The sequence below is a fragment of the Schistocerca serialis genome, chromosome 4 (assembly GCF_023864345.2).
Source record: "Schistocerca serialis cubense isolate TAMUIC-IGC-003099 chromosome 4, iqSchSeri2.2, whole genome shotgun sequence".
Taxonomy (NCBI): Eukaryota; Metazoa; Arthropoda; class Insecta; order Orthoptera; family Acrididae; genus Schistocerca; species Schistocerca serialis.
In genome coordinates, this window is record NC_064641.1 from 93,928,760 (window position 1) to 93,954,719 (window position 25,960).

Sequence of the window (25,960 nt, forward strand, 5' to 3'; positions counted from 1 at the left end):
ATTAAAGAGACCTTTGGAGAAAAGAGAACCACTTGTATGAATATCAAGAGCTCAGATGGAAACCCATTTCTTAGCAAAGAAGGGAAAGCAGAAAGGTGGAAGGAATATATCGAGGGTCTATACAAGGGCGATGTACTTGAGGACAATATTATGGAAATGGAAGAGGATGTAGATGAAGATGAAATGGGAGATACGATATTGCGTGAAGAGTTTGACAGAGCATTGAAAGACGTGAGTCGAAACAAGGCCCCGGGAGTGGACAACATTCCAAGGAACTACTGACGGCCTTGGGAGAGTCAGTCCTAACAAAACTCTACCATCTGGTGAGAAAGATGTATGAGACAGGCGAAATACCCTCAGACTTCAAGAAGAATATAATAATTCCAATCTCAAAGAAAGCAGGTGTTGACAGATGTGAAAATTACCGAAGAATCAGTTTAACAAGTCACAGCTGTAAAATACTAACGTGAATTCTTTACAGACAAATGGAAAAACTGGTAGAAGCCGACCTCGGGGAAGATCAGTTTGGATCCCGTAGAAATGTTGGAACACGTGAGGCAATACTGACCCTACGACTTATTTTAGGAAACAGATTAAGGAAAGGCAAACCTACGTTTCTAGCATTTGTAGACTTAGAGAAAGCTTTTGACAATGTTGACTGGAATTCTCTCTTTCAAATTCTGAAGGTGGCAAGGGTAAAATAGAGGGAGCGAAAGGCTATTTACAATTTGTACAGAAACCAGATGGCAGTTATAAGAGTCGAGGGGCATGAAAGGGAAGCAGCGGTTGGGAAGGGAGTGAGACAGGGTTGTAGCCTGTCCCCGATGTTATCCAATCTGTATATTGAGCAAGCAGTAAAGGAAACAAAAGAAAAATTCGGAGTAGGTATTAAAATCCATAAAGAAGAAATACAAACTTTGAGGTTCGCCGATGACATTGTAATTCTGTCAGAGACAGCAAAGGACTTGGAAGAGCAGTTGAACGGAATGGACAGTGTCTTGAAAGGAGGATAGAAGATGAACATTTACAAAAGGAAAACGAAGATAATGAAATGTGGTCAAATTAGGTCGTGTGATGCTGAGGGAATTAAATTAGGAAATGAGACACTTAAAGTAGTAAAGGAGTTTTGCTATTTGGGGAGCAAAATAACTGATGATGGTCGAAATAGAGAGGATATAAAATGGCAAGGAAAGCGTTTCTGAAGAAGAGAAATTTGTTAACATCGAGTATAGATTTAAGTGTCAGGAAGTCGCTTCTGAAAGTATTTGTATAGAGTGTAGCCATGCATGGAAGTGAAACATGGACGATAAATAGTTTGGACAAGAAGAGAATAGAAGCTTTCGAAATGTGGTGCTACAGAAGAATGCTGAAGATTAGATGGGTAGATCACATAACTAATTAGGAGGTATAAAACAGAACTGGGGAGAAGAAGAGTTTGTGGCACAACTTGACTAGAAGAAAGGATCGGTTGGTAGGACATGTTCTGAGGCATCAAGGGATCACCAATTTAGTACTGGAGCGCAGCGTGGTGGGTAAAAATCGTAGAGGGAGACCAAGAGATGAATACACTAAGCAGATTCAGAAGGATGTAGGTTGCAGTAAGTACTGGGAGATGAAGAACCTTGCACAGGATAGAGTAGCATGGAGAGCTGCATCAAACCAGTCTCAGGACTGAAGACCACAACAACAACAACACCATAGGAAGACAATTCTCAAAACCTAGCATAGTTCTGTAATTGACCTATTTCACAAGGAAGTAAAGGGACAGGATGTTAAAAAAAAAGAATAAAAAAACTAGTCCTGTCAGGTTCATCTCTATAAAGCACAAGATATTCACTAAATTTCGCCTTTAGTGCAGAGGAACGTCAACACCAAATGGAATAATTAATAGAACAACTTTGAAAGTGCTGAAAAATAGTTACAATACGAGTAAATTAATTTACAATCTATAAACTGTAAAGAAATTTTACACTGTTGTTGACAAAAATTGCAACGTCATGTAAATGGGATGTAAAGAACGCCAGATCGGCATGAAATGTACCATGTGCTTGTATTTGGAAATGATTAGTATTCCAGCGCAACCGCTGAAGGTTAGTTAGAGTAACGCTATCTACATTCTGTTTTTTAAGGGAAGATTATGGCTGGTTTTCTCATTCCAAATGCATTGGGATGTCGTTTGTTTGTGAGACGATCGTGTTGAGCTTCATGTAAGAAGGAGAAACGTGTGTCAGCCGGTGTCGGAGTTCGACGACGACAGTATCGTGGCCTGTCGGGACTGCAGGCTACGGTTCTGCCATACTGCTGCTCTTGTTGGTCGGTATCGCAATACTATCTAGAGAATATTGAATCGATGGGTAAAAGAGGGCCTTACCCAAATCCTTGGGGGATCACAGCAGTCCCACGCGAGTAGCACCCGAGGGAGCAGACATGTCGTATATCTGGTCGTGCAGGATCGCTGGGACGCGTCACGTGCCTTGACAGGAAGTGGGCTTGTTTGCTATCCACACGGACACTGCGACGATATCTAGAGCAACGCGGACTGTCAGCGGAGTGATCACTACTGTAGCTTCCTATACTTCCATTAATGCGGCAGCAAAGGCAACCGCGCGGACTGCTGTGTGCCCAACAACGCTGAATACAAGAGTGGCACGAGGTCGTCATCATCTGGAGTGACTGTATGGGGTACAGTTTGGAACAGAATACGATCACAGTTGGTTCGAGCCTGTAATTTGGACAGCAGGATTTACAGTTCTGATTTGTCAAGTCCGGTGGTTATCATCTGGCGTGACTTATGGGGTGCCATTTGGAACAGAATATGATCACAGTCGGTTCGCGTAGCCTTAATATGTACAGTGGACGTTACATTTCTGATGCGTCAAGTCCAGTGGTCATCATCTGGCGTGAATGTATGGGGGACCATTTGGAACAGAATACGATCAAAGTTGGTTCGGATAGCCTGTAATTTGGGCAGCAGGCGTTACATTTCCGACGTGTCAAGTCCGGTGGTTATCATCTGGCGTAACTGTATGGGGTACCATTTGAAACAGAATACGATCACAGTTGGTTCGCAGAGCCTGTAATTTGGACAGCATGTCAAGTCCGGTGGTCATCATCTGGCGTGACTGTATGGGGTACTCTTTGGAGCAGAATACAAATCACAGTTGGTTCGCGTCCCCTGTAATTTGGACAGCAGGCGTTACATTTATGACGTGTCAAGTCCGGTGGTGGTGCCCTATCTTTAAGGTCTTGGAGACATCTTTCAAATAGGTGACACAAGTCCACACGTAGAGCGTGCTGCCTTGACCTACAATGATACAACGGGTGTGATCGTGTCCAGGACATTCTCGATATCCATTATCCATTCAAAACATCTGCTCATAGACTTTAGGGAGACTGGTACATAACCACTCGCCAGCCACGACAATTGAGGCATTTTCCGGAAGAAAGTCTTACAGGACAAAATGGTTATTTGATATAGGGCAGTTCAAATAATTACTCTTAACATATTTGAATAGTGAGCTGAGACTAATACACAAGAAAATTTAAAAAAGATTTAAAGTATAGTTACGTAAATCTTTCCATTATATTAGATATTTTAACACACGTTTCTAATGTAGAAAATTATAATAGTAAACATTTCAGGTAATTTTCCCATAAATCAATGTAAAGAAACAAGTCTTTCCTCAATTATAATTCTAACCCTCACAACATATATAGACATAGCAATAATACAAGGTATTATCCGTCATAATACTTAAGAGCAAGAAACCCTCCGAAAGGTACAAAAATAAACTAACAGTAAGTTAATTGTAACGAAATACAACTATACAAATAAAATACCACTGTTTCGTACTGTGGTCCACACATTATGATGGACATTTTCTCTGGCATAGCTTCACGTTACTGAATGACCTCTAATTTCTCTTTTTCATCATCATCATCATCATCATCATCATCATCATCATCTTCTTCTTCTTCTTCTTCTTCTTCTTCTTCCTGTCCTGCATGGATGCCTATTTTCTGAATAACATCTGGTTGCTGGCGACTGCATTCAAGCATAATGTGTAACCACAAGTTGCCTTCATCATCCATGTACTTAAGTAAATTTCTGAAATCTTTTTCTTTTTCTGGATTCTCCGGATTAAGCGCCAATATTGTTAGTTTCAGATTTTCCAGTACTCCATTACCGTATTTCTGTTTCCAAAGTCGGAATAATGTGTTTGGACCTTTGTCATGTTAGTAAGCCTAATATTAAACCATCTGCTTTGTTGTTTCAGAATAAAATACTTTTGAATTTCAGACACATCTCCAGCTAAATTAAACTGGATGAGAAGCGCTGCGCGCACACGCATCAAGAAAACGCTGCCCTGACCTCTAATATTGAGACAATGAAAGAAAACCTTGATAGAAAATTCTACGTATCCCGCTGATTAATTTTAAACGATTTCCCGAAAAAGGGCACGTAGACATTTGGACCCTACTTCCAGAAAATGCCTCAATTGCCGGAATGACGCACTACTGTTTCATCCAAGCTCAGTTCGACTCGAAACCCAGCCCAGTGGAGGCAGCTCAGTGTACTAAATTTCGTATTCAGGGTACCCCAAATGTTTACATATTTACTAACGTATAATTTATATGTTGTATATGGAGAATAGATAAAATTAAGTTATATGCTATCCCTCCTGGCGTTGTAATTTTAATTCCCAGCAATGTAGAAACAAACAATATATATATTATAGAGAATTGAGATAATGAACCCCAAAAAGCGACTGTATACAAAAGTCCTTTTTTATCGTCAGTTGGGAGGCACGGGCGTGTAGCTAGTGTGAAACAATATCTTCGAAATGAAGAGACACTACAATAATTACAAAAATGAAGCCAGTAAAATGAAGTAAGAAATAGGTGATGTTAAGGCGTATAGCCAGAGTTGCATCGTCGCTGCTGCTTATCCGTTATTTCACAGAACCTATTAGAAGCGAGGAAGCAAATATAGAGAGAAAATAAAAATTGAATGGAAAAGTGTTTAGCCCTTGTAGTAACACTGGAACAAGCGGCCGCTAACACGACCAACAACTCCCAGGCCGACATGACCAACATCACAACAACATTCCAGAGAATAATGGAAACATTATTCCCCGGACGCACGACCACCGAAATAGTCACGAAGATTATGGGGTGTGTCTCACAACTCTTCATGCAGTTCATGTCGGGTACGCTCAACTGGACTAGCTTCCAAGCCACTATCACACCGCTCTTTACACTACTACATGGATAATACACCACACCAGCCCCGAAACGCAGACTTAAACACAATCACACAGATCCTGTTTTGGAATGCCAACGGGATCGCAAACAAAAAAAGCCGAGATGGCCGCGTTCATGGAGCGAAAGGGTATCCGAATCGCTCTTGTGAACGAAACACTGCTTACGCCTCGCAAACAACTAAACCTCCCAGGTTATTGCGTCTATCGTACCGACCGAGCGGATGGTAGGAGGGGAGGCGGCACGGCAATCATTATACACAGAGACATAGACCACACGAACATCGAGCTCCCAGCACTTGAAAGACTGGAGGCTACGGCCGTTAGGGTCAAGTTCAACGGAGCCAACACCACACTGGTATCGCTATACAATCCTCCTAAAAACATAGTAACACGCGATATCAACACAGTACTCAACATGGCACCGCGGGTAATAGCCGCTGGAGACCTCAACGCAAAACACCCCGATTGGAACTCACGAATACGAACCTCCAACGGCAAGAAACTGTACGAACACGCACTAGGCCGAAACTACATTATACTTGGGCCGAACGTTCCCACGTTCGTGCCTACACAGGCCCGACATAGGCCAGACGTGTTAGACATAGCCCTCATAAAGGGCATCACATGCACACTCAACCTACGATCTGGACTCAGACCACATGCCTGTAATACTGCACATGGAAGAGACACTGCAGGACATCCAACCACGCAGGATGCTTAACTACAAGCGTGCGAACTGGACACTGTTCAAGGAAACGCTTGATAGTCGCATTCCTGACACCCACGAAATTAACAACACACAGCAAATCGATGAGGCTGTGGAGGCTCTCACAACTGCCGTCCAAGACGCAATGACTGACGCCATTCCATTTACAACACCAAGACAACACTCGACGGCCCTGCCCCAGGAAATCCTGGGCCTTATCTCAATGAGGAACCGCCTCAGGAGATACTGGCAGCGTACCAGGCGCCCGTTCTATAAACTGCACGTCAACAGACTCCAGGGCATAATACGGAATAAAATCCAAACATTCAGAAACGAACAATGGGGACAGAGACTCGCTCGGCTGGATACCACACGTCCTGGCGTGTGGCAGCTGGCCAGACACTTCACCAGGGAGAAACATTACATTCCCACGTTACAAGGACCAGACGGCCCAGCCTACTCCGCGACGGAGAAGGCAGAGCTTATGGCCACAACACTTGCAGCGTCCTTCATGCCGAATCTGGTTCCTTCAGACCCAGCATTCACACTTGAAACGGACCAGGAGGTTACACGACTTGTAGCCCAGCCCTCGCGCGACGAAATCAGACGTACTAGCACAAATGAAGTCACATGGGCTATCAAGCACACCAACGCTAGAAAAGCCCCTGGGCCTGATGGCATTCAAAACCGTGTCCTCCAGGAGTTCACGGATAAAGCCGTAGAATACCTCACACACCTAACGAATGCCATCCTGACACACCAACACTTCCCTGACTTTTGGAAGGCGGCCAAGGTCCTGATGTTCAGGAAGCCAGGGAAAGACCACTCCCTCCCACAAAATTACCGACCCATCAGTCTGCTGTGCTCGCTCAGCAAGATTGTTGAGAAGGTAATACTAAAACGTATCACTAGGCATTGCATCGCCAACGACACCCTAAGACCGGAGCAATTCGGCTTTAGGAATCACCACTCGACAACACAACAACTCCTCCGCGTAGTCGAACATATAACACACGGCTACAACATGAACAAAGCCATAGGGGCTGTGTTCCTAGACATCGAAAAGGCTTTCGATTGTCTCTGGCACAACGGACTCATACGCAAACTAAGCGAAGCTGGTTTCCCAGACGGACTCGTACGTCTCATACACTCATATCTCACGAACAGATGTTTCAACACTAACGTGCAGGATAAACAATCAACACAACACGGTATCCAAGCTGGAGTACCCCAAGGAAGCATTCTGGGGCCCATCTTGTTTAACCTGTACATTAATGACTACCCAGCGACACGAAACACGACGTTAGCCGTCTACGCGGATGACACAGCCATCCTCGCGCAAGACTGGAAACCGTCGAACATCAACTCACGAATACAGACAGCACTCAGAACAGCTGAGCCTTGGCTGGAGCGATGGCGTATTAAAGTAAACGTCGACAAGTGCGAAGCAGTTCTGTTCACACGCAGACCGAAACTACTGCGCAAACACCAACACTGTAGACCGATAACACTACATACACGCCCAATACGTTTCCGAGAGAAAGTCAGATACCTTGGTGTCTGGCTGGACCGGAAACTTACATGGGGGGACCACATCGAATACGTTGCCAACCGAGCGCACGCGAGGCTCAAACAGCTCTACCCAATGCTCAACAGGGAAAGCACACTGAATAGGAGGGTGTCGAGGTCCTTATACACGACACTGATTAGACCTCTGAAGACGTACGCAGCTCCCGTCTGGGGATATGCAGCTCCCACACGACTGCGCCGCCTGCAGATCATACAGAACAAAGTGCTACGAATCATTAGCAATGCTCCACGCTACACACGCACCGTGGATCTTCACCATGAATACCGCCTTGATACCCTCAAGGAAGTATTCAAGAAACACGCCACACGACTATACAGGAACTCGAGACACTCGAACAATCCTTTCATCCTCACTCTGGGAAACTACGATCACAACCACAGGTGGAAACACTAGCGACCAAAGACACTGCTAGCTAGGGCATAACCACCTATGGTAAACTAACATACGCAAACAGCGACAAACGTCGGTAAGCCCCTGCATATCAGCAATACTGACTGGCAACTACCAGCTGCTATTAGAGCCGACCAACAGGCCACAGCAGGGACACCGACGAGCTCGCCCACAGACGCACGAACAATCTCCCAACACTCCCTCACACTGTGCCTCCGGTACATGACCTATCGGACACAAGACCGATAACAAACATAACTGTTGCAGGTTGCAGGACGCTGAACGAGGACTCTGTACCAGCACCCAGCGCCAGCCGCCGAGCAGCACAAACGCACAACGTCAAGGTATCGACATGCATGATACCCACTACTAACAAAGCCTATCCTTGCACAACCTATCGCAGGCAGCAAGACAACCGCTACTGCTCTTGCCGCCCGACCTAACTTTCGCAGAGGTTTTTTTCCCTTGGCTCTTGCCTTGGCACTTTTTTTCCTCTGCCCTTCAAACCGCTACCCTTCGTCAGATTTCGACCAATCTATCTCCAGATGAGCGCGTATTAATGGTTAATCCTAACCAGACGTACGCAAACATCGCAGTACCCACATCCTGCGACACCTCACTTTAGTGAATACTAACCCTTATGCAGAGATGGCAGTAGACCTTTTGTGTTGGCCATCATGCCGGTGTGGGCGTGGAGGGGCTCCACCTCTTGTCAAAAAAATGTAGTAAGGAATGTTTGAAGGGCCCGTTGGTGGAATAAAATATATGCTTCATACAGGGTAAACATTACGCATAAACAAAAGTAAAACGAAAATTATGGAGAATCGACACAAAGATAAATACCGTCTTAGCACAATATGAAAACGGTGAAAGCAGAATTAAGAAAAAAAAAGAAAGAAAAAGAAAAGAAAGGAGAGCGAACCAAATTTCAATAAGGTTGTGAAGTTATTGTGAGCAAAGAAAGCTGTATTGATGAGAAGAAACAGCGTTGTTGGTATGAAATGTTTACACACAAAATGGTTAAGTTGTGGAGCGAGTAAAGATAACTGCAGCAAACATTATAAGAGGAAAGGGTATGATAAGAGCTTGAGGAACACACAATGTGTCCCACTTGCGTTAGAACCGCTTGTGTGAGATTCGAAACTGCTACGCTATCTCGTGGCAAGCTGGGCATTACGATCCTTGAACAGTGAACAACAGCGCTTTAGAAGGCGAAAGTGTGAGAGTATGCGGCTGACACTTGTCGGAAAACGGTAGTAGAGCAGAGAGGCAACGTGAGTTTGTTCAGTGCTCCATCGTTTGTGGGCGAGAATTCATCGCATTCGACCCGAATACCGAGAACTATGTTTGTGATCGCTCCTCCTCGACAATAACGTAGCACACAAAGTGAAGTTTGTGTGCGAGTTTTTGGCCAACAGATGGCTCACAGTCCTGGATCACCCGTATATTCGCTGTATTGCCCCCAGCCTACTTCTGATTGTCCCCCGAATTGAAGTTGGCAATGAAAGCGTACCACCACGACGCAGTAAAGGAAATCCAAGAAGACTGTACTGCAATACTGAATGCAACTCCAAAAGACTGCAGTGTCTGCTTAAAAACATATTTGAAACGATTTTAGCTGTGCATTGATTCAGGAGGAGACTAGTCGGTATGATTATAGTGATTTTTGAACGTAATCCATTACTTTTATTTTTCACAGACACAGTTCCAAAGGAACTGAGACGTACTAACTTCACCAGTGAGAGAGCAATAGCGGGGAAAAGTTTCGGGTGCAGACCAAGTTTAAGTACGTGAGTCAATTATGAGGGATGCTGGATGTAGTAGATGTACCTGTGTAAAAGAGTGGATGAGAAAGTTGTTGTTGTGGTCTTCAGTCCAGAGACTGGTTTGATGCAGCTCTCCATGCTACTCTATCCTGTGCAAGGTTCTTCATCTCCCAGTATATACTGCAACCTACATCCTACTGAATCTGTTTCGTGTATTCATCTCTTGGCCTCCCCTTACGATTTTAACCCTCCACACTGCCCTCCAATACTAAATTGGCGATCCCTTGATGCCTCAGAATATGCCCTACTAACAGATCCCTTCTTCTAGTCAAGTTGTGCCACAAATTTCTCTTCTCTTCAAATCTATTCAATACCTCCTCATTAGTTATGTGATCTACCCATGAGGAACTTAACTAATCGAAAGACTGGTAACGTTAAAAAATGTGGAATTAGAAAACAGGCCAAACAGTGTCCCCACGAAACTAGGTAAAAACTAGTGCATCCTGCCTTTGCGTCACGTCATTCTTTGGGAGAGAGAGGCGCAAGACTTGTCTTTTTGACGGAGCTTGCAAAGACATTGCTTTTCCCGAAAGTCGATAATATTTTTTTTCTTTTGTGCGTTACCTTGTCGTAATACGTATGTATAATTTATTTCAACTATTCTTTATTTGTTAATACGTCACATTGTTTCTTCATTCATTTTGCTACTGTTTTATATTTTAGATTGTACGAATATGAATGTTCTGGTTTTATATGCTTTGTAAATCTTTGGTTAGGCTAGGAGAAGTACTGTGTCAGAGAGAGAGCGAACGACTATCGATAGAGAGCGCGCAAGTTGGTGTGGTACGTGGCCGGTTAGCGGGTGGAGAAACACTGCAAAGTTCGGCGTGAAAGACGGTGATACGCGGAGGGACAATTAATTACAGTGCGTCCGCTGTGTTAATAGGAGATCGTGCGTTATTAAGTGAACAGTAAAACCTGAAAAGTATATCGAGTGTTTGCGGTGACGATTTTACGTACTGTGTGAACTTGTGACAATTAGCCGTGAACCAGACACCATTGTCGTATGGAGACACTAACTGTTATAATTGCGTGAAAGTGGAACAAATCAAAATGTTAAGTAAAAGAACAGTGCTGTGATTTGATCAAGAAACATTTGTTATATCATCCAAATTGTCTTAAAGACGATGACGTAAATTGAACTGATGTTTAACGGACTGTTATAGTGATAAACACATGTGACTGTTTTCCTGTGGCAACACGGTGAAAGAACTGTGCGAAGTATTGGCATTAACCGGCTATGTATCGTAAATACTAAAGACATTGCATAATTCCGCCTACCCGCACCGCGTTTTAATAATAGAACGTCGCGTGCGTAACGACAACGCACACACTGGAACTATTATTATCGCGCCAGTGCTGCCAGCTGATTCGACTACAACGGAGACGTGGACCACCGCCGTAACCGGAATATTATTGAAACAGGAGGATCCATCATTATCTTCACGCCACGAACCAGGAGTAACTTCACACATCGTCCGCGTGGGCCACCGCTGACGTCATCGCACTGCCTGCAGCAACAGTTAAGACATTAAAAGAAAATTATTACGCTCTCTCTCATTTCAAAATTAAAGACAATTGCAGTTAAATTATCTATTTTAAAAATACTGTCACAATATCAAGGTTCAATTTTGTTTAGTTCAAACAAATATTCTTTCCATTATTTCGTCTTGTTGACAGTTTTGAAAACCCGCCAAATTCAAGTTCAATTACTAATGTTCTTTCAAAATTCTTCTCAGGCATTTTGCTGCTCATCATAATTTTATTTTAATGTTTATGTGTCACTTCTTTTTGAGGGACTACATATTTTATTTTTTGTACAGTAAAATTAGCTACCATAAAATTACGTATATTATCAGCTGATGCTGTCCACCATTACTGCTTGAAAACTGACCAATAGTATTTTTGCACCTATTTTCTCATTGGCTCTCAGCTTCAAAACAGAATTACGTATTTCGTGGGCATCTAGCAGATGCGCGATGTCTATATAGGCCCTTACAATAATTTTTTTTTTTTACTTTTGCAAGTTTGCTGGAATTATATTGACTTTAATTGTTCATTTGTCCCCCGTTAAAGTGATTTATCGCAGCTATATAATAACTGTACTGAATTATCTAATTTATTTTTTTATTACATAAACATTGGCATACCATATTTAGATTAAAATTGACGTCTTATCGGCCCCACATAAGATTCTGCACGTTCTGACCGAGACTATCCCAATTTTGTTTTCGTCCATGACTAACAGGGGTAGTCATATTCCTTTTATAGGTCATGTTTTATTATTTAAAAGAGTTTCTTTTTCAGAAGTAGAGAACCAGTTTCTTTACAAGCTGAAGGATACACAAAAAAAGAAAAAAAAAGCAGACAAGATGCGACGGCGAGAATGGCTCCTTGTCCCTCCGACTCGGCTCGCCCTCGGATTTCGCGAAGGTCGCGGCATACTCCCTCGGCCCACCCCCGGCGGCAGCTGCGCCACCCAGAAAGCGAGCTCGCCGTTATAGCTCGCCGACGGCCATTTGTCTGGCTTCCTTTTTAATTGTCGCCCCAGATGACACAGGCGATTATCCGTTGCTGGAATCTCCGCAATATTGCCACCTTCCAGCGTTCTTCCTTCGACGCCCCGCACCACTTCCAAACACAAGCACACACACAATCACACACACACACACACACACACACACACACACATTGGAGCCAAATGGTGGGCGACTGCGCGCGGTCGACGTCCGATAAGTCCCCCCCGACGCTGACGGCTGGCGCTTTCGACAAAAGCCACTAAGCCCAGGCCAGCCCGAGCCGTGCGTCTGTGTCGCGTCGATAAGTCTCCGCTGCAGGCACGTAGCTGCCTCTTTATTGTCCACACCGGCTGGTCCGACGCCACAGTGGCTACCGAGCTGCTGTCCGATACCTACATATATACAAAATCGCGGAGGTCGCTACACGGCTGTGATATACGTACCGAAAGACCACACTTCCGCGGCGAGGGGAAAACTAATATCTGCGAGGATAAAAAATTACTCGCGACAAAATTAATGACGCTCTCCTTCCGCTAATGGGGAGCCCGTAATGGACTGTTCCCCCTCTGAGTAATGACACGGAGTTGACGAGATTTTTTCCACGAATTCTCAGAGGGAAAGAGGGCGTAGTACGACGTTCGCTACCAAAAGAAGAAATGATATCTTCCTACATCCAGCCGCGAATAGTGTTCGCACGCTCAGAGCGTCTACGCTCAAACACTGTGGCGAGGAAAATTACTCGACAGTTGAAGATGGAAGTACAGAAACGGAGGAGCAACATAAATATCGAAATGTAGAGCCTTTAGTCTGACCACCGTAATTGAAAGAGACTGTAGATGCAATCAAAATACTAAAAAACAACAAAGCTCCTCAGACAGCTGGAATAACAAAAAAAAATGGCTCTGAGCACTATGGGGCTTAACTTCTGAGGTCATCAGTCCCCTAGAACTTAGAACTACTTAAACCTAACTAACCTAAGGACATCACACACACCAATGCCCGAGGGTGTTTCTCAACTGCTAAACAGGTGCACTTGACATTTGTCGATTACAGCCCCACGTACCATGAATGGATAACAATAGTCTGAGCAAACCGCGCGTATTCTATGGTGTACAATGCGAGAGCAGTAAATATGGGGGTGGGGGTTCCCATTTTAAAATAGTCGACCACGAGCAAACAGGACTGGTGTTTAAGAGGTGGCCTGTTGCAGCACAGACGGATGTTCACTTTACTAATTTTAAATTTTGAAAAAAAATGGCTTTGAGCACTTTGGGACTTACCTTTTGAGGTCATCAGTCCCCTAGAACTTAGAACTACTTAAACCTAACTAACCTAAGGACATCACACACATCCATGCCCGAGGCAGGATTCGAACCTACGACCGTAGTGGTCGCGCGGTTCCAGACTGTAGCGCCTAGAACCGCTCGACCACTCCGGCCTGCTTAACTTTTCACCACGAACATTTTTTTTCGTACTCTGCTTCATTTTCGAGGTATTCATTTGTTTCAAGTTAAAACAAACACCATTTATATTCCGCAAGCCACTTTGCAATGAATGGTGGAGGGTACTTTATACGAGTATTATTGATTTCGTGTCCTAATTCATTCGCTTATTGAACGAGTGGAATACGGCTGCCTAAGTGCCCCATGTAAACTGGCAATGGCAAGGAAAGCGTTTCTGAAAGTATTTGTATGGAGTGTAGCCATGTATGGAAGTGAAACATGGACGATAAATAGTTTGGACAAGAAGAGAGTAGAAGGTTTCGAAATGTGGTGCTACAGAAGAATGCTGAAGATTAGATGGATAGATCACATAACTAATGAGGAGGTACTGAATAGAATCGGGGAGAAGAGGAGTTTGTGGCACAACTTGACTAGAAGAAGGGATCGGTTGGTAGGACATATTCTGAGGCATCAAGCGATCACAAATTTAGTATTGGAGGGCACAGTGGAGGGTAAAAATCGTAGAGGGAGACCAAGAGATGAATACACTAAGCAGATTCAGAAGGATGTAGGTTGCAGTAGGTACTGGGAGATGAAGAAGCTTGCATAGGATAGAGTAGTATGGAGAGCTGCATCAAACCTGTCTCAGGACTGAAGACCACAACAACAACAAGTGCCTCCGTAGCCCCCACCCCCTTCCCCTCCCCCGATCTTTCTTATCTCATGATCTGTAAGCGAGATGTGCGAAAGTGGTAGCAGAACAGTAGCATAGTATTCCTTGAATACAGTTTCTCTAAATTTACCTAAAAGAGTTTCTCCAGAATTTCATTGCCTTTCGCGTTGGCATTCGCATTTAAGTTTCCCGCACAACTCTGTTGGACTTTCGTATGAGCTAGACCGTCCGGTTACTGTCCCAATGGTGTGGCTCTAAACTCGTGTTACGTATAATTTGATGTCGACTTGATAAAGAGCACAAGCACTAGAACAGTACTCTACAGCTGGTTGCACTAGCGTCCTTTACGTGATTTCCCTTTACAGATGCAGTACACTCTCCCAGGACCCCACCGACAAACCTTCCGATTCGCCTTCCCTAGAACTGATCTTATGTGATGGTGCTCGAGCCGATCTCGTACCCCCTGCTTCTGAATCTTCTCCTCGAATTGGCGCACCTAGGGAACTGATACCACGCCGGCTGAGAGGCGAACGCACCGCTGGGAAGGGTGGGGAACGGACTGCTGCGTTTCCCGTTCGATTTTTCTGCTCGTGTGCGGCCGTTACGCTGGGGCGGTAACGAGACCGGGGGCGCCGGAAACAAGCGACGAACGCGGCCAGCGTCGGTCGGAGCACGCCCTGTCGCCAGCACCGTTCCAGATACTCGCTCTCCGAGGTCGGAAACAGTCCTTCTCCCAAAACGTCGGTTCATCCTTGTCGGCGTGAGATTAATACCTCACCTGAAAATTCCTTCTGAAAACTCCTAATGGCTCCTGCATTACTAGGACTATATACAGTAAAAACAGGTTGTCAATAGAAATAATATTTTATCTCCTGGAGACATCTATTGTGATAAATACAGCAGCCGCTGTGCTACCTCTTAAAGTATTCAGCACTTGAGAACTGAGACATAAATCAATGATAGGATTGACTTCTGTATCATTAGAGCCTGGAAGCGCTGTAAGAAATATGTGTGGAAAGGGCGCTCCCGGAATCTCGGTTTGGCGGGGGAGGGGGGGGCGGTCTTGCTGGTACTCGGTTGCTATTTAGCTCGTTTTTAACATGGGGCAGAAAGTTTTTAGTTTAGCCGACGACCATTTGTATAGCCATTTGAACATCCGTCTTACTCTAACTATGTTACGTTGTATTAAGCAAAATTTGAATGACGAAGCGAAGCTGCCGCCAACACAAATTGTGCGAACCATTTAATTCTTTTTGCAAAAGATTTTAATTGGGCTGAAATTACTGCTCACATAATGGCACCATTTGCATGTGGACTGTTGGGATTTTACGTGCAAAAACACGTAAAGGACACGTTTTCCTGGGAGGTTTTTGAGACGCAGCAGTTCTATAATTCAAATTTGTACGAGCTAGTTCAAATTTTACGTAAAGGTAGATAAATGGATACTCTCAAAACGAAATTTTTTTATCCGCTAATCTTTATCCGTTGTCGAGACGCGATGGTTTAAAGTTAGAGAAAAGTGTAGCACGTAAGATATATTCTAACGTGAACTGAATGGCGGAAACAGTTTACAGCGAATCAAATAGATAAAAACTGCTTTCCTACAATAAATTGAAAATTCGCTTTAGAAATCTAGCTTCATTCGGATTTCACGTGCAAAAATTTCGTGGGGCTGCATGCAACCTTAACTTTAATGAGACCTTGTGTCATATTGCACGACATGACAAACGCCAATATATCAAGTGTCATGTTACTTTACTTGACAAGATGCATTATATTACGTGATATGGGAACTGATACTAACAAGTACAAAAGGCGATTATGTGAAGATGTTTTCATTTTAAATGTCTTTGAAAATGTCACACAAGTCAAAAAGCTAGCTTACTTCTTTTACATCCCTAACTCTACCCAGGACTTATTCGCCATTTTTGTTCTATGATAGGAGCATTTTTCATTCTGGTTACTGTGTACACGAGTAACTCTTGCAACCTGACCCTTGGATGATGGCTGTTTCCGTCTGCGTGAAGATCGTGACACGACAGGAATTTCCTCTGCTTTTACACTGTGCAACCTACGTAATGGTGTGTGGCGGAGAGAACTTTCTGTAATACTGTCACTTCTCCCCTTTCCTGTTCCAGACGCGGATGGTTTGCTATAAGAACGATTCCTGAACACTTTCGTGTGAACATGAATCTCTCTGATTTCAATTTCGTGGTCTTATCGTGAGATATACGTGCGAGAAAGTAAGATATTGTTTAGCTCTTCCAGTAACTCGCGCTCTTGGACTTTTAACCGTAACCCACGTCGTGATGCGTAACGCCTCTCTTGTAGTGTCTATCATCTGAGCTGGCTGAGACCTCCTTGACGTCTCCGTGCTTTCTAAATAAACCTGCAAACGAAACGTAGTCTTTTTCTTTGGATCTTCTCGATTTACTCTATCAGTCCTACAGGGGATAGACAAAATAATGTAAACAGTGGTAGTAATGGGATAGTTGTGTGTGACGCTCAACAACGCAGGTAGGCACGTGTTGCGCTGGAGTGTCAGTGTTTAGCACAGACTAGGCATCAGTGCAAGTTGTTTTCCAGTAGTGCACACTTCGTATTTGCATTCAGAGGCCGAAGTCGATGTGCAATGAAAGGCCTAACAGAGATCCAAAGAGGGAAGGTTTTGGTGACCCGATTAGCCGGGGCATCAGTATCCAAGACAGCTAACTTACTGAATGTTTCAAGAGGAACTGTTCCAACAGTTATGACAGACTACACAAAACATTGATAGACATCATCGTGTGAAGGTAGTATTGGCGCAAATGAAAACTAAGTGACAAAGATCGTCGTACGCTAATATGAATTGTGCCAAAACAACACAAAACTACGGCGGCTAAAGTGATTGTAGAGCTCAATAGCCATCTTCGAGACCCCGTATCTGTCGACACTGTCCGCCGAGAACCCCATAAAGCGAATATTCATGGACGAGCTGATATACAGAAACCATTAGTGACGGCAAACAACGCAGAGAAGCGTAAAACATGGTGTCAGGAGCCTAAATCTTGGACGGCTGATAACTGGAAATACGTCGTACGGTCCGACGAGTCAACGTTTTCGTTACTGCCAGCATCGGGTTGGGTTTACGTCTGGAGAACGCCAGGAGAAGCCTACAATCCTGTTTGCTTGATTCCAACGATTAAGCAGGGAGGTGTATTACGGGCAAATGGGGGTCCAACCCCTTATTAATCAACCATGCCCAAGCAAGCATAGGTATTCACATAATTATGCATATCCCCTGTATCTAATAAGCGTCGAAGACTGACGATCAATATTCAAGTATAAGTCAACGAGTGTTTTGTAAGCTACTTCCGTCATGGGTTGACTGAATTTCATGAGGATACTTTCAATGAATCTCATTTTGTAGTCTGCCTATTTATGTTCAGTACGTTACATTTATTTATGTTGAGGGTCACTTTCCAATACCTTAACCGAGCGTAGATCCTGTACACTCCTTCCTCCATTTGCGTACAGTTTTGTAGAATTGTGACTTCTCCATATAAAGCAGCATAATCCGCGGAAAGCTTCATGGAACTACCGGCGTTATCTGCTACGCAATTTACAAATATTGTGAAAAGTAATGGTCCTATAACACTCCCTCAGGATACGCCCAAAGTTACTTTACGCCTGTTTATCTACGTTGAGAAACACATGCTGTGATCTGTTTCCTACAAACTCTTCAATCGAGCCACACAGCTGGTCTGATACTCTGTTCACTCTGAGACAAAGAAAACGACTTACCACGAAACAGTTATCCGAATACGATGGACATCGATATATATGATGTTCATGCACAGAGAAAGAAATGATCCCCCATTTGCGTACAGTTTTGTAGAATTGTGACTTATCTATATAAAGCAGCATAATCCGCGGAAAGCTTCATGGAACTACCGGCGTTATCTGCTACGCAATTTAAAAATATTGTGAAAAGTAATGGTCCTATAACACTCCCTCAGGATACGCCCAAAGTTACTTTACGCCTGTTTATCTACGTTGAGAAACACGTGCTGTGATCTGTTTCCTACAAACTCTTCAATCGAGCCACAGAGCTAGTCTGATACTATGTTCACTCTGAGACAAAGAAAACGACTTACCTCGAAACAGTTACCCGAATACGAAGGACATCGGTATATAAGATGTTCATGCACAGAGAAACAAATGATTTCCCCCCCCCCCCCCCCCCCCCCCCCCCACACACACACACACACGCTGGAGGGATGGTTAGGAAGTGGCCATTTTTAGCACACACGGATGTCCCCTTTACTAACATTAACTTTTCGTCGTTCCCGAAATATTTATTTGTCAGAAAAAACACTCTGTGTGTGTAAATACGATACGCTGTTACTATGAATGCAACTCACTCAGATCACCGAAGGGCTGTACGCAGTTGATTCAACAGCCAATTTGGTTAATTACGAGGGCATACTGAAAAGTAATGCATCAGAATTTCTTTTAAGTGAAAACTGTTAAAGGCTTTTAAATAAAACAACTGTGTTACCTCCCCACAAAAATTAGTAAATAATATTATGAATAGTGAATGTGATTCTAATTTAGTGTAACCCCCCTACAGAAATTCATTCACATTTAACCTCCACTCAGAATTTGTTTCCCATTTAATGTACCCACAAAATTCTTTTCTCATTTAATGTAAGCTCTAAACAGAAAAATTCCTAAACCTCGTACTAAAAAATAAGTTCAGTAACCTGGTAAATTTTGGACGACAGCAGTGCTGCATCATGGCCCTGTAAGATCATTCTGAATAAAAAGCAAAAATTCTTACCTCAATAAAGTCGCCAACTATCTGCTCTTACAATAGCTTTTTCCGGCACAGCTCTGTGCAATGCTGGCCCAAAGATTTGTCATTTATGAAAGGAAGCAACTGATTTTTCTTTTGCAACAATAGCAATGATCATGGATTGAAGAAATTAGTAAATTCTTTAAATTGAAATGAATGCTTGTTAAAAATTACTTTATATCACATACATTATTATTAGGACATTTTTAAAAGATTTACATGGGAGTTCACACAACATTACTAGATATGCGCGAGGCTGCTTTCACCTTATACTATAACGCTCAGGCTCCTGCATCGCTGCACCGCGACCGGCCAGCCAACACGATACACCAGACAGCTCGCTAGCAACAACCTACTGCTACAACCACACAGCTCCTACTGCATACAACACTGCTCTCTGGTCTGAGATTCTGTTATACCTTACATATCGCAGGCAGCGCACACCTCTTACAAATGTTATTAACATTCGACATCTTTATTAATCATCTTGGGGTTGAAGCTCTTTTTTTCCGTGTTTGCTTTAATAATATCTATGTTTTCGGATAGGGTCCGCCTTTAGCAAAACACTACGTACTTATTTCTTAACATAGTTACCTCGGCAATGAAGACATTTCTTTCACTGAGAGACCAGTTCGTCGATACCGTCACTGTAGAATGTTTTGACTTTGTTGACGGAGCCGCAACCTCACCTCTGCTTGCGCCGCTTCATCACTGTCAAAGTAGTCTTCGAAGGTGTGCTTTAAGTTTTCAAAATACATGAAAATCGCATGCAGCCAAGGCCTTTGGTGGATGATCCCATGTACATCTACATATATACTCCGCAAGCCACAGTATGGTGTGTGGCGGAGAGTGCCACGTACCAGAGTTCCTGTTCCACTCGCAAATAGGGCGAGGGGAAAACGACTGTCTAAAAGACCTCATACAAGCCCTAATTTCTCGCATCCTTTCTTCGTGATCCTCACGCCAAATTCATGCTGGTGACAGTAGGATCCTTCTACAATCGCCCTCAAACGCCGGTTCTCTAAATTTCCGCAATACTGCCTCGCGAAAAGAGCGTCGTGTCCCATCCACGGATTCCCATTTCAGTTCACGGACGGTCTCGCTAATAATATGGTTCAAATGGCTCTGAGCACTATGGGCCGTAACATCTGAGGTCATCAGTCCCCTAGAACTTAGAACTACTTAAACCTAACTAACCTAAGGACATCACACACATCCATGTCCGAGGCAGGATTCGAACCTGCGACCGTAGCAGTCTCGCGGTTCCGGACTGAAGCGCCTAGAACCGCACGGCCACCGGCCGACTCTCGGTAATACTGCGTGTTGATCAAACTACGGGTAGCAAATCTAGCACCCCGCCTCTGAACTGCCTCGAAGTCTTCCTTTAATGCGACCTGATACGGATTCCAAACACTCGAGCAGTACTCAAGATTATGTCACACTAGCGTCACATTCTGACTCTTTTACAGATGAACCAAACTTTCCTAGAATTCTCCCAATAAACCGAAGTCGACCGTTCGCCTTTTCTACCAGTCCTCCCAGGCTCGTTTCGTTCACCTGAGCCGGTTGCTGTGGTCGAGTGGTTCTAGGCGCTTCAGTCCGGAACCACTCTGCTGCTACGGTCGCAGGTTCGAATCTTGCCTCGGGCATGGATGTGTGTGTTGTCCTTAGGTTAGCTAGTTTTAAGTAGTTCTAAGTCTAGGGGAGTGGTGACCTCAGATGTTAAGTCCCATAGTGCTTAGAGCCATTTGTACTATTTTTCTTTTGCTCGTTCCATTTCGTATCGCTTTGTAACGTTATGCCGACATACGTAAACGACGTGCCTGCGTCAAGCAGGAAGCTAGTAACGTTGTATCCAAATATTACTCTTTTGTTTTTCTCACTCATCCGCATTAACCTACATTATCCTACATTTAGAGCAAGCTGCAATTCATTCCAACAACTGGAAATTTTGTGCAAATCATATTCTATAGTTTTAGAGTCACTCAGCGGCGACACCTTCCCGCACGCCACAGCGTCATCAGCAGACAGCCGTAAATTACTGCTCGCTCTGTCCATCAGATAATTTATGTATACATGGTTGAAACGGCTCTAAGCACTATGGGACTTAACATCTGAGGTCATCACTCCCCTAGACGTAGAACTACTTAAACCTAATTAACCTAAGGGCATCACACACATCCATGCCCGAGGCAGGATTCGAACCTACGACTGTAGCAACCGCGTGGTTCCGAACTGAAGCGCCTAGAACAGTTTATGTAGGCTATATAGAAATAACAATGGTCCTATAACACTTCCCTGCAGGACTCCTGGCGACACAGTTGTCTCAGATAAATACTTGCAATCGAGGACAACGAACTGGGATCTATTATCTAAAATGTCTTCGAGCGACTCACGTATTTGCGAAGTACACCGTATGCTCGGACCTGCGTCAGCAACCTACAGTGGGGCACCGTATCAAACGCTTTCGGGGAATCTAGGAATATTTTGTAGGATATCATGTGAGAAAAGATCAAACCGAGTTTCGCACTAGCGATGATTTCTAAACACGTGCTGATCTGAAAACTGTCTCATGGAAATTTGTTATATTGGAACTCAGAAAGTGTTCAATAATACTGCGGCAATCCGATGTTGAGGGTATTGGTTCTTAATTATGCGGCTCCGTTCTTTAACCTTTCTTATATACAGGAGTCACCTGGACCTTTTTCCAGTAGCTTGGGACTTAGCGCTCGGAGAGAAATTCGCGAAAAATGCAAACTGAGTAAAGGGCTAATGGTGTACACTGATCTTTGTAAAACCTAATTGGGCTACCATGTGGACCTGGCAGCTTATTTGTTTTCAACTTTTTCAGTTGCTTCTCTACGCCACGGACCCATATTTCTTGTCCTCCATGCGGTAGTATGTACGACAGTCCAGTCAAATGACGGTATGTTTGTACGATTGTCCTGTTTCAATGCTTTCTTAAATGTAGATTTCAAAATTTCGGTTTTTGTTTTGCTGTCATCTACTGCCACCCGAGTCTGGTCTACGACTAACTAGATAGTCACACTTCGTGGCAGTGAACCAAAGGCGTCGAATTGTTGCATATAACGCAGCGCTCTCGTGTGGTCGGGCATTGTCGTGCTGAGTAGTGGGTGTTTCATGAGTGGATAAACTCTTCGAATTCTAATATGGAGTATAGTACTCAGTTTCTCACGAAAAAATATATTTAAGTTACCCACCGCCACGCTAGACTTCGGAGCCCTCTAAAGACAGAGCGTTGCAATTACGTGGATAGAAGAATAAAGATATAGAATGTTAACAAGGTTTGTTTTATCCAAATGGCTTTAAGAGTTTCTCCATATAAAATTCGGAGGATTTCGTTTTTGCTACCATACGGTCGACCGTGCTCTTTCACAACACACTTTTATGCACACCACTGTATTACGTTTGTTTTTGTATAAAAAAAACCCGTAAGAAATGCATACTGTTGCAGAACATCTAAAATTAGACGAAAATTATCAGTGTCTAACACAGAGGAACAACGATGTGCTAGCAGACGGAATTTCCCGATATAGGCGAGAATGCAGCCGAAAAATCACCACCACTGATGATGCTTTACCTCAATAAAGCGAAACGCGTCTGGTGAAAAGATCACGCATTTTTGTAGTTGCAACGACAGAACGAAAATACCCTCAAGAATTATAAAGCAACTACGGATACTATGGACACACAAATGAATAATTTTACTCTCTGATTCTGAAATTACCACCTTCGGATATCATGCATTAATTTTTGGAATAAAACCTATGTTTGATTCCATATAACAGTTTTAATGTTAACCATTCCACGAGGCTGCAGTGGGTAGTATTTTGGTTACAAGGGGTAGTTCCAATACAGTATTTTATACAAGGAAATATGTGGTAAAAATATGAAGTCTTACAGTAAATTTTTCGTATAGTGAAATGAGGAAGGCGAGAGTCCTGACTAGTTCACTTGCACAAGCATTGTGCGTATGCTTTCTGTCCGTGTACATAAAAACTAAACTCCGTCCGAACAGGCCTTGAAACGTCCAAGGTACCGACCGCCCGCCGTGTCGTCCTGAACCCACAATCGTCACTGGATGCGGACATGGAGGGGCGTCTCGTCAGCATACCGCTTTTCCGGCCGTATGTCAGTTTACGAGACCGGAGCCGCTGCTTCTCAGTCAAGTAGCTCCTTAGTTTGTCTCACAAGGGCTGAGTGCACTCCACTAGACAACACCGCTCGGCGGAACGGATGGTCACCCACCCAAGTGCTAGCCCAGCCCGACAGCGCTTAACTTCGATGATCTGCAGGAACCGGTGTTACCATTGTCGCAAGGCCGTAGGCGTCCGTTACATACAATGTTTAATTTACAGACACTTCGAATAACAACAGATGTCGTAAGTTTTAAAATATCCATGACTTTACAAGCAAAATATTACTAAATTTCTTGTCAAAATAATTTTAAGCTACAAATTAACGTTGACACTGATCTGTGGAATATCATTGGACGATGAAATTGAACAGTCACATGTTTGTTCTTGGACAGAAGTATTCCATCGTCATCCGCCTACTATGGAAAAGCCGATCATTGTTGCGCCCCAAAGTGGAGTGTCTGTCCTTCCCAGAAGACTAATCCTTTCGCTTCGCTGGTTCAGTACCTCTGCTGATTGTACTATTCGCCAGCAGGTTCTCCCGTGCGGAATCGGAGGGAATCCTGCTCTTTAGATGCTTTAAATTCCGGTAGCGAACGTCGTTCCATTTATCCATGAGAGGGAACCGCGAAAACGAATCGCAAGTAGGGAGAAATTGTCGAACACCTCCTGTAAAGAGGAAATGATGTGGTTTTCAGACCTCGACGCGGACGGCATGGTAAAACGTTGTGCTGGCTTTGCTCTCGGGCGCGCTTGTAACTACCGAGGGACTTGTCTTCACGCTAGCGCCCCTGCCGTACCAAAAGACACGTAAAAAGCGAAATCCGAGAAAGACACAGACACCGCTCCATCGTTACTCATTCGCATTGGAGAGCAGACGCTGAGCCTGAGTGAAACAGTTTATAGCCCCGATATCTTGGCTAGTCGCTCATCCATTTATATTCTCGTGCTATATCATCAATTTTCTTTCCTTCGTTAAAGGTTCATGTTCAGTCTCTCAACTTTTTTATTATTTTTATTCGTTTATGCTCTTAAACACGATGCTGTAACTGTGCATGAAGTCCACAAATATAATTTTAACAAATTTATATTTTAAAGAAGCATTTTCGGAAACATACACATCTGACACACAAAAAGTTATTTGTGGGCTTGAGTTATTTTCCGAAATATGAACAACATTTTCACGGATGAGAATGCATTTTTACTCAGTTTATGAACAGTTCGAAAGAAGATCCAAAGATGTGTATTAAATTCAAACGGAAAGCTATTGCTTTTAGTATATTATGGACAGCTTTTCCACTCGTCGAGTAATCGTGTAACTTTACGACGTCGTTCTGAAAAGTAATGTCTCCGAATTTTTTAGAAGAAGACTCTTAAGGATTTTTAAATCAAACGTTATTAATTTTCTACATCTTTATTCTTTGTTTGTACATACGTATTTCTCAATACAGTCACCATGGCAACGGGCACATTTCTCCCAACGAGAGACCATTTTGTTGATACTGTCTCTGTAGAGTGTCTGACTTTGTAGACGGAGCCACAACCTCATCCCTGCTTGTGCCGCTTCATTACTGAGTTTATGGTGGCGTCTTCAGACGTGAATTCCAAATGCACCGTACCTTGAACGTCCCAGAACAGTGTGAGCATGACTGTGTCCGCTGACGTCATAATCTTGAACTTTTTGGGCGTTGGTGATCCTATGTGACGGAATGACATTGTTTTGGCGGTCAAAATGGTGAACCAAATTTTCGTCGCGTATCAAAATCTTGTTAAGTAACGCATCACTCTCATGTTCAAAACGCAAAAGAAATTAGTGACAGAAGTTCAATTTCGTCTGTTTCATGTCAGTAGCATTCGAGGCACCTATCGCGCATACAGTTTTCTCTGCTGCACTTCTGCGATGATGGCCTGTACACGCTCTCGTGATACACCGTACTTATCCCACAGTTGTGTCTGTGTCCTCCGAAGCTTTTCGCTGGGTTCATCAGCCCGATTCCGGCGCGTCTTCCCGGTGGCCGCACGCTGTCGTCCAGTCCGAGCTCTGCCAAACACGTTGAGGTTGGCACCACTGTATCCTTCATTACAAGCACGAACAACCCAACGTCGCAAACTACTGATGTCGATACAATCATCACGTATACAGCTTTTATTCTTCTATAGTTTTCGATTGGAGGCACGTTTTCTGTGCTGAGAAACTCTATTATAGCAAGCTGTTTTACACACACCGACATATTTATGTTTCACACCACCATGTTACATGCTACAATTTAGAGTCCTTCAGCAGGGAGTTCCAGCTTGCTTCAGCGAAGCGGGAAAGTCGACCGAGTAACATGAATGACATGTAATACCTCAACCGATATTGAGAACAGAATAAAAATTCGGAGGCACTACTTTTCGCCACGCCATTGTAGTTATCTTGACTAGATGGGCGACATTTCCTTGTCTGGGCCATCATTCATTGCATTCCCAAAGATCCAATGTGACTAATCTGTCTACAAATGTAGTCTGCAAAAAAAAACTGCGAGGTGCATTGAAGAGGATACTTAGCATGGTAT